This window comes from Pelophylax lessonae, assembly GCF_965119305.1.
Source record: "Pelophylax lessonae genome assembly, chromosome: 2".
NCBI lineage: Eukaryota > Metazoa > Chordata > Amphibia > Anura > Ranidae > Pelophylax > Pelophylax lessonae.
The window spans coordinates 726,408,379-726,418,509 of NC_138769.1; positions in this window are offsets into that span (position 1 = coordinate 726,408,379).

Sequence of the window (10,131 nt, forward strand, 5' to 3'; positions counted from 1 at the left end):
AGGAATGAGGAGCGTTTCAGCCGTATGAGGAGAGGAGCCGTTTCCAGCATGGAGAGTGACCCAGCCAGTGAGGAGATTCAGGTACCGACAGAGTCAGCAGAGAGTGAGAAAGTGGGCCCGGAGGATGAGCCCAGCTCTTCAACACCTCAGAGATCTGCTGAGCCCCCAATGGCGGAGGCCTCTGTCTCCCTCCCTCTGCAGCAGCAATGTGGAACATCTGAGCAGGAGGTTGAGGGGGGTACTGGCATGTTGGAGTTCGTCGCTGAGCTGGAATCCCCTCTGGATGGAAGAAAGTTCCATTTTTCTGCAGATTCCCCAGATGAGGAGATGGATACCGTTCCTCGCCCTATGAGAGAGAGACCTGTGGAGAGAGGAAAATTCACCATTAAGCCTGCAACATCCAGGAGGGAGTTTGATCCCGCCATTAACCATGACACTGCAGAGGTAACACAGAAAGCAGGTACAGTGTGTGTGCAAGGTGGTGATGTGAACTTTAATGACAATGTGCTTGCTGAGGGTTGTAGTGCTATGGGCTGTCAGCCCACACCCATAGACAATGTGCAGCATGCAGTGCAACCTGATACACCTGCTGAAAAAATTCCACTTTTAAATGCAAGTGGTGAGAAAATTGGAAAAACTGTGTGTTTCTGGTTGAAGAGTCTGCAGAGAGGAGCACCACGGACATTGCAGAGGCTTTGCCTGGACCAAATACAGTGGCTGTTCCTGAGCATGGTGGAGGAGATGCTGGGAGCAGTAGTACTATAACTTTTTTGGAGTCTGCAGTAGACAAGGCTGTGATTGAACCCAGGAAAGCAGCTGAGTGCTCAGAGAAGGGGGAGGGGGTGGGTCTTGTCTCTGCTGCTCCAAAGACTGCAAGGGTTGATTCAGGCTCCTTGTCATCAGGTGTGGTTGTGTCTAAAGACAATGCTGTAATTGCTGATGTTTCTGGGAGGAAAACCTATGCTGGTGCTGCTGAAGGGTTTGGGAGGGGGGTGCAAGCAGGGAAGGAGCATGGAAATGTTTCATCTTCCTCATTATTTAAAAGGAGGAATGTGGTACAGCTCAGATGGGAAGGCGAAGGTATTCCGCCATATAGGAGAGCTGTGGTTGATAAGATTCTGCAGATGGGCTTTAAACCTGCAGATATCTTTGCCCTGATCAGTCCGACCGGCTCCTATGAGTACGATTTGTCCTTTGTCCGTCCGGAGTCTTTGGACATATTTTGGGAGAAATATGAACATGTGTATGGGAGCCTGCCGGACTGGAAAGGGCTCATCCCCAAAGTTGTGTCACGTCAGCCACTTATTAAAATGGTGACGATTCTTGTGCGCAATGAATCCATACCGCAAGGGGATTTATCTGTATGGCTGAGGAGATATGGAGACATCCTGAGCCCCTTACACAAAATTATGGATGATCGAGGAATATGGACGGGGGGATGGTCTGTGCAGCTAAAACTGAGGGTTATTGATAATGTCATCCAGCATCTGCCATCCTCAGCTTTCCTAGGGAGGGACAGACTGACCATCTTCTATCCAGGCCAGCCAAAGCTGTGCAATAAGTGTGGGGATAAAGGGCACTTTGCATCCTCCTGTCCAGTAATGAAATGCTCTCTGTGTCAGGATTTAGGGCATTTGGCAAAGGATTGCAATATTATAAGGTGCAACTTGTGCAATGCAGTTGGGCATCCTTATAGCCAGTGTCCTGAGGCAGTACACAACCAGCCTGAGCTCATGAGAGAGTTTTTCCGTCTGGACATGGAGGATGCTCAGAGCTCAGCAGCTAGGGTGCCTGCGATTCCCTCCGAGACTGTACCAATACCCAGTGTGTCAGTGTCTTCCCAGTCTGTGGTGCCCCAGTCTGTGCCAATGCCCAGTGTGTCAGTGTCTTCCCAGTCTGTGGTGCCCCAGTCTGTGCCAATGCCCAGTGTGTCAGTGTCTTCCCAGTCTGTATGTAAGGTATCGGTTACTAAGAATGTGTCCAATCCTTCTGTGTCTATGTCTTCCAAAATTGCAGAGGCGGCAAGAGGTGCTGAGGCAGGGGCATCAAGTACAGTGCCAGTCCCCTCCCCTAGACATTGCAGGGCTTCCATTAGGGACCATGGGGTGCAGAGGAGTGGGGAGAATGGTGAAGAGGCTGGCCTGGTGGTAGATAAGGTAAGGGAGAGTGGGGGTGAAGGGGAGGGTAAGAGTGGGGAAACTGTTATTTCCAATTTGTCCAAGGATGATACGGAATGGTTGGAGGAGAAAAGAAAGAAGGGCAAAAGAAGGAAAAAAAAGTGTTCAGCTACCCACAGTCCTGAGGTTTTGCCTTTGACAAATAAGTTTGGGGTCCTGTCAGATGATGAATGGGACTTGTTGAGTACAGAATCTTCCATGGATGATGAGTCGCAGGGTGCAGTGAAGCGCACTGGTTCTCCAGGGGGAGAGAGTAGTCAGGCTAAGAAACGGCTGCCTCAATTATCTGTTAAAAGTGGCAACCAATAATGTTATCAGCTGAAAACCAGTCATAAAATATAATTTTTCATTAAAGGCTCCATGCATGATGATGTTCCTTAGTCTGGCTCTCTCGTAGGGTTTATGCTGTGTGCAATTTGGTTTATTTATTATGTTCTTGTTTTGTATAGTTATATTCAATTATTTTGTAAATATGTTATTTATAATTTATTTATTATGGTTTTATTGTATATAAGTTGATTGATTGTAAGAATTTCCAATAAACAAAATTAACCCCTCAGAATGAGCACAGCAGGTGTACAGACCCGGGAACTCAGCACAGGGATGGTTGGGATTCCTCATAATGGGCAAAGCAGGTTACAGACTCAGGAACTCAGCAGAGGGATGGTGGGAATCCCTCAGAATGGGCACAGCAGGTGTACAATCCCGGGAACTCAGCACAGGGAAACTTCCATTCTACTCCTTGACAGTGAGGTGTGAGGTTGCTGGTTCCTTAGCTCGTGTGCTTCCAGAAGCCGGGGGCTAGAGCTGTTTCTGTGCCCCAGGAGGGATGCTGAATCCTGGGGAGGACCCGGCGGGGGCCCCCTGGATAGGCCTGAGACTAGGCCTCAGTCTGTGGAAGACACTGGGCCTGGCCCAAGGAGAGGTAAGTCCCTTTCTGCCTTTAGACGAAGGACTATCGACAAGCTAGCATGGATTGATAAAGATGAGGATAAATTGGCAGCTTTAAAGGCTGAATTTAAACTGTACAGCAAGAAGAGACCAGTCTGAGTTGAAGGACTTGGAGCAAGCTTTGAGGAAGCAGAAAGAATTGGTGAGCTCTCTGATGTAGCGCAGCAGAGCATTTAAAGAGAAATAAAAGAATGAGAAACGTTTTAGCCGAATTAGGAGAGATACAGGTACCGACAGAGTCAGCAGAGAGTGAGAAAGTGGGCCCGGAGGATGAGCCCAGCTCTTCAACACCTCAGACATCTGCTGAGCATCCAATGGTGGAGGCCTCTGTCTCCCTCCCTCTGCAGCAGCAATATGGAACATCTGAGCAGGAGGTTGAGGGGGGGTACTACTGGCATACAGGAGTTCATCACTGAGCTGGAATCCCCTGTGGATGGAAGAAAGTTTCCTCACCCTGTGAAAGAGAGACCTGTGGAGAGAGGTAGATTCACCATAAAGTCTGCAACAACCAGGAGGAAGTTTGATCCCTTCGTCAGCCATGACACTGCAAAGGTAACAACTTTAATAATGGCAATGGGCTTGCTGAGGGTTGTAGTGCTATGAGCATTCAGCCCAGACCCATAGTCAATGTACAGTATGCAATGCAAACTGATGAACCTGCTGAAAAAAATTCAAATTAAAATGCATTTGGCGGAAGAGCTGGAGATAACTGTAAGCTCTTGGGGGAAGAGTCTGCAGAGAGGAGCGCCATGGACATTGCAGAGGCTTTGCCTGGACCAGATAAAGCGGCTGTTCCAGAGAGGAAGTGCTGGGAGCAGTGGTGTCACAACTGTCTGGGAGTCTGCAGTAGATGGGACTGTGTTTGAACCCAGGAAAGCAGCTGAGTGGTCAGAGCAGGGGGAGGGGGTGTGTCTTGTCTCTGCTGCTCCAATGACTGCAATGGTTGATTCAGGCTCCTTGTCAGCAGGTGTGGTTGTGCCTAAAGACAATGCTGTAATTGCTGGTGGTGTGTCTGTGAGGAAAACATATGCTGGTACTGCTGCAGGATCTGGGAGAGGGGAGCGAGCAGGGAAGGAGCATGGAAATGTTTTATCTTCCTCATTATTTAAAAGGAGGAATGTGGTACAGCTCAGATGGGAAGGCGAAGGTATTCCGCCATATAGGAGAGCTGTGGTTGATAAGATTCTGCAGATGGGCTTTAAACCTGCAGATATCTTTGCCCTGATCAGTCCGACCGGCTCCTATGAGTACGATTTGTCCTTTGTCCGTCCGGAGTCTTTGGACATATTTTGGGAGAAATATGAACATGTGTATGGGAGCCTGCCGGACTGGAAAGGGCTCATCCCCAAAGTTGTGTCACGTCAGCCACTTATTAAAATGGTGACGATTCTTGTGCGCAATGAATCCATACCGCAAGGGGATTTATCTGTATGGCTGAGGAGATATGGAGACATCCTGAGCCCCTTACACAAAATTATGGATGATCGAGGAATATGGACGGGGGGATGGTCTGTGCAGCTAAAACTGAGGGTTATTGATAATGTCATCCAGCATCTGCCATCCTCAGCTTTCCTAGGGAGGGACAGACTGACCATCTTCTATCCAGGCCAGCCAAAGCTGTGCAATAAGTGTGGGGATAAAGGGCACTTTGCATCCTCCTGTCCAGTAATGAAATGCTCTCTGTGTCAGGATTTAGGGCATTTGGCAAAGGATTGCAATATTATAAGGTGCAACTTGTGCAATGCAGTTGGGCATCCTTATAGCCAGTGTCCTGAGGCAGTACACAACCAGCCTGAGCTCATGAGAGAGTTTTTCCGTCTGGACATGGAGGATGCTCAGAGCTCAGCAGCTAGGGTGCCTGCGATTCCCTCCGAGACTGTACCAATACCCAGTGTGTCAGTGTCTTCCCAGTCTGTGGTGCCCCAGTCTGTGCCAATGCCCAGTGTGTCAGTGTCTTCCCAGTCTGTGGTGCCCCAGTCTGTGCCAATGCCCAGTGTGTCAGTGTCTTCCCAGTCTGTATGTAAGGTATCGGTTACTAAGAATGTGTCCAATCCTTCTGTGTCTATGTCTTCCAAAATTGCAGAGGCGGCAAGAGGTGCTGAGGCAGGGGCATCAAGTACAGTGCCAGTCCCCTCCCCTAGACATTGCAGGGCTTCCATTAGGGACCATGGGGTGCAGAGGAGTGGGGAGAATGGTGAAGAGGCTGGCCTGGTGGTAGATAAGGTAAGGGAGAGTGGGGGTGAAGGGGAGGGTAAGAGTGGGGAAACTGTTATTTCCAATTTGTCCAAGGATGATACGGAATGGTTGGAGGAGAAAAGAAAGAAGGGCAAAAGAAGGAAAAAAAAGTGTTCAGCTACCCACAGTCCTGAGGTTTTGCCTTTGACAAATAAGTTTGGGGTCCTGTCAGATGATGAATGGGACTTGTTGAGTACAGAATCTTCCATGGATGATGAGTCGCAGGGTGCAGTGAAGCGCACTGGTTCTCCAGGGGGAGAGAGTAGTCAGGCTAAGAAACGGCTGCCTCAATTATCTGTTAAAAGTGGCAACCAATAATGTTATCAGCTGAAAACCAGTCATAAAATATAATTTTTCATTAAAGGCTCCATGCATGATGATGTTCCTTAGTCTGGCTCTCTCGTAGGGTTTATGCTGTGTGCAATTTGGTTTATTTATTATGTTCTTGTTTTGTATAGTTATATTCAATTATTTTGTAAATATGTTATTTATAATTTATTTATTATGGTTTTATTGTATATAAGTTGATTGATTGTAAGAATTTCCAATAAACAAAATTAACCCCTCAGAATGAGCACAGCAGGTGTACAGACCCGGGAACTCAGCACAGGGATGGTTGGGATTCCTCATAATGGGCAAAGCAGGTTACAGACTCAGGAACTCAGCAGAGGGATGGTGGGAATCCCTCAGAATGGGCACAGCAGGTGTACAATCCCGGGAACTCAGCACAGGGAAACTTCCATTCTACTCCTTGACAGTGAGGTGTGAGGTTGCTGGTTCCTTAGCTCGTGTGCTTCCAGAAGCCGGGGGCTAGAGCTGTTTCTGTGCCCCAGGAGGGATGCTGAATCCTGGGGAGGACCCGGCGGGGGCCCCCTGGATAGGCCTGAGACTAGGCCTCAGTCTGTGGAAGACACTGGGCCTGGCCCAAGGAGAGGTAAGTCCCTTTCTGCCTTTAGACGAAGGACTATCGACAAGCTAGCATGGATTGATAAAGATGAGGATAAATTGGCAGCTTTAAAGGCTGAATTTAAACTGTACAGCAAGAAGAGACCAGTCTGAGTTGAAGGACTTGGAGCAAGCTTTGAGGAAGCAGAAAGAATTGGTGAGCTCTCTGATGTAGCGCAGCAGAGCATTTAAAGAGAAATAAAAGAATGAGAAACGTTTTAGCCGAATTAGGAGAGATACAGGTACCGACAGAGTCAGCAGAGAGTGAGAAAGTGGGCCCGGAGGATGAGCCCAGCTCTTCAACACCTCAGACATCTGCTGAGCATCCAATGGTGGAGGCCTCTGTCTCCCTCCCTCTGCAGCAGCAATATGGAACATCTGAGCAGGAGGTTGAGGGGGGGTACTACTGGCATACAGGAGTTCATCACTGAGCTGGAATCCCCTGTGGATGGAAGAAAGTTTCCTCACCCTGTGAAAGAGAGACCTGTGGAGAGAGGTAGATTCACCATAAAGTCTGCAACAACCAGGAGGAAGTTTGATCCCTTCGTCAGCCATGACACTGCAAAGGTAACAACTTTAATAATGGCAATGGGCTTGCTGAGGGTTGTAGTGCTATGAGCATTCAGCCCAGACCCATAGTCAATGTACAGTATGCAATGCAAACTGATGAACCTGCTGAAAAAAATTCAAATTAAAATGCATTTGGCGGAAGAGCTGGAGATAACTGTAAGCTCTTGGGGGAAGAGTCTGCAGAGAGGAGCGCCATGGACATTGCAGAGGCTTTGCCTGGACCAGATAAAGCGGCTGTTCCAGAGAGGAAGTGCTGGGAGCAGTGGTGTCACAACTGTCTGGGAGTCTGCAGTAGATGGGACTGTGTTTGAACCCAGGAAAGCAGCTGAGTGGTCAGAGCAGGGGGAGGGGGTGTGTCTTGTCTCTGCTGCTCCAATGACTGCAATGGTTGATTCAGGCTCCTTGTCAGCAGGTGTGGTTGTGCCTAAAGACAATGCTGTAATTGCTGGTGGTGTGTCTGTGAGGAAAACATATGCTGGTACTGCTGCAGGATCTGGGAGAGGGGAGCGAGCAGGGAAGGAGCATGGAAATGTTTTATCTTTCTCATTATTTAAAAGGAGGAATGTTGTGCAGCTTTGATGGGAGGGTGAGGGTATTCCTCAACATAGAAGGGCAGTGGTTGATAAGATTCTGCAGATGGGGTTTAGACCCGCAGATATCTTCGCTCTGATCAGTCTGGCCGGTTCCTATGAGTGTGATTTGTCCTTTATCCGTCCAGTCTTTGGACATATTTTGGGAGAGGTATGAGCATGTGTGTACTGGCCTGCCGGACTGGAAAGGGCTCATCCCCAAGCTTGTATCACGCCAGCCACTCATTAAAATGGTGACAACTCTTGTCTGCAATTGATCCATACCACAAGGGAATTTATCTGTATGGTTGAGGAGATATGGAGACATCCTGAGCCCCTTACAGAAAATTGTAGATGATCAGGGAATATGGATGGGGGGATGGTCTGTGCAGCTAAAACTGAAAGTCATTGACAATGTCATCCAGCATCTGCTATCCTCAGCTTTCCTGGGGAGGGACAGGCTGACCATTTTCTATCCGGGCCAGCCAAAGCTGTGTAAAAAAAAAAAAAGTGTGGGGATAAAGGACACTTTGCGTCTTCCTGTCCAGTAATGAAGTGCTCTCTGGGTCAGGATTTAGGGCATTTGGCAAAGGATTGCAATATTATAAGGTGCAACTTGTGCAATGCGGTGGGGCATCCTTATAGTCAGTGTCCTGAGGCAATGCACAACCAGCCTGAGCTCATGAGAGAGTTCTGGACATGGAGAATGCTCAGAGCTTAGCAACTAGGGGGCCTGCAATTCCCTCTGAGTCTGTGCCAATGCCCAGTGTGCCTGTGTCTTCCCAGTCTGATGTGCCCCAGTTTGTGCGTTTGCCTAGGGTGCCTGTGTCTTCCCAGTCTGTGGTGCCCTAGTTTGTGCATTTGCCTAGTGTGCCTGTGTTATCCCAGTCTGTGGTGCCCCAGTCTGTGCCAATTCCCAGTGTGTCAGTGTCTTCCAAGTCTGTGGCGCCCCAGTCTGTGCGTTTACCTTGTGTGTCAGTGTCCTCCCAGTCTGTATTTAAGGTATCAGTTACCGAGAATGTGTCCAATCCTTGTGTGTCTATGTCCTCCAAAATTGCAGAGGTGGCAAGAGGTGCTGATGCAGGGGCATCAAGTGCAGTGACGGTCCCCCCCCCCCCCCCCCCCGGCATTTCAGGGCTTCTATTGAGGACCGTGGGATGCAGAGGAGTGGGGAGAATGGTGAAGAGGCTGGCCTGGTGGCAGATAAGGTAAGGCAGAGTGGGGGTGAAGGGGAGGGTAAGAGTGGGGAAAGTGTTATTTCCAGTTTGTCCAAGGATAATACGGAATGGTTGGAGGAGAAAAGAAAGAAGGGCAAAAGAAGGAAAAAAAGGTGTTCAGTTACCCCAAGTCCTAAGGTTTTGCATTTGGCAAATAAGTTTGGGGTCCTGTCGGATGATAACGATGAATGGGACTCGTTGAGTACAGCGTCTTCTATGGATGATGAGTCCCAGGGTGCACTGAAGCGCACTGGTTCTCCAGGGAGAGAGAGTAGTCAGGCTAAGAAACGGCTGCCTCAATTATCCTAATGGCAGTTCCCACTCCGTTGCCAGCTTAAAATCAGTGAGTGCTCGTCATATGGCCTTATTTTTGCTCAGCGAGTTTGATGCTGACATTTCGTTTTTGCAAGAGACCCATCTGAGTAGTCTGGCCGATAGACATCTGGCAAAGAAGGAGTGGAGATGCGGTCCCTCCTTTTGGTCTCTTGTGGCCGAGCCTTACAGCGGGGTGGCGGTCCTTTTTTCCGGTATGGTAACGTGCCGACGAGTAATCGAGGTAGAGATTGGGATATGCATGATTTTGGATGTCTCTGTGAGGGGGCAGGACCTGCGCCTGATTAACCTCTATGGTCCCCAGACGAAATGGGACAGGAAATGCCTCTTTACAAAGACTAAGCCTTTTATTTTTACGGCTCAGCAGGTAATCTTTGGAGGTGACTTCAACACCACTACTAGGCCTAAAGACAGGAGAGGTTTCAGAGATAAGCTGGACTATGGCAGCCTTTTCCTGAATGCGATGGTTAGGGAAGCAGGTCTGGTAGATCTGTACATTAAGCGCTGCCCAGACAGCACGGGGTTCACTTTTCAGTGAGGTAATAGTCAGAGTAGGATAGCTAGGTTTTTTTTTTTTATAAAGGGGGACTCTACTTTTTCGGCACCTGTGTTTTGAGCAGTGGAGTTTTCCGATCGCTGATCCCTGCACAGGAATGGGCACAGCAGATGTACAGACCCAGCAACTCAGCACAGGGATGGTGGGAACCTCTCATAATGGGTACAGCAGGTGTACTGACCCTGGAACTCAGCACAGGGATGGTGGGAACCTCTCATAATGGGTACAGCAGGTGAACAGACTCGGTAACTCAGCGCAGGAATGGTGGGATCCCATCATAATGGGCACAGCAGGTGTATGGTTGTGGGAACTCAGCACAGGGATGGTGGGAACCTCTCATAATGGGCACAGCAAATGTACAGACCTGGGAACTCAGTACAGGAATGGTGGGAACCCCTCATAATGGGCACATCAGGTGTACAGACCCTGGAACTCAGCACAGGGATGGTGAGAACCCCTCATAATGGGCACAGTAGGTGTACAGACCTGGGAACTCAGTACAGGAATGGTGGGAACCCCTCATAATGGGCACATCAGGTGTACAGACCCTGGAACTCAGCACAGGGATGGTGGGAAAC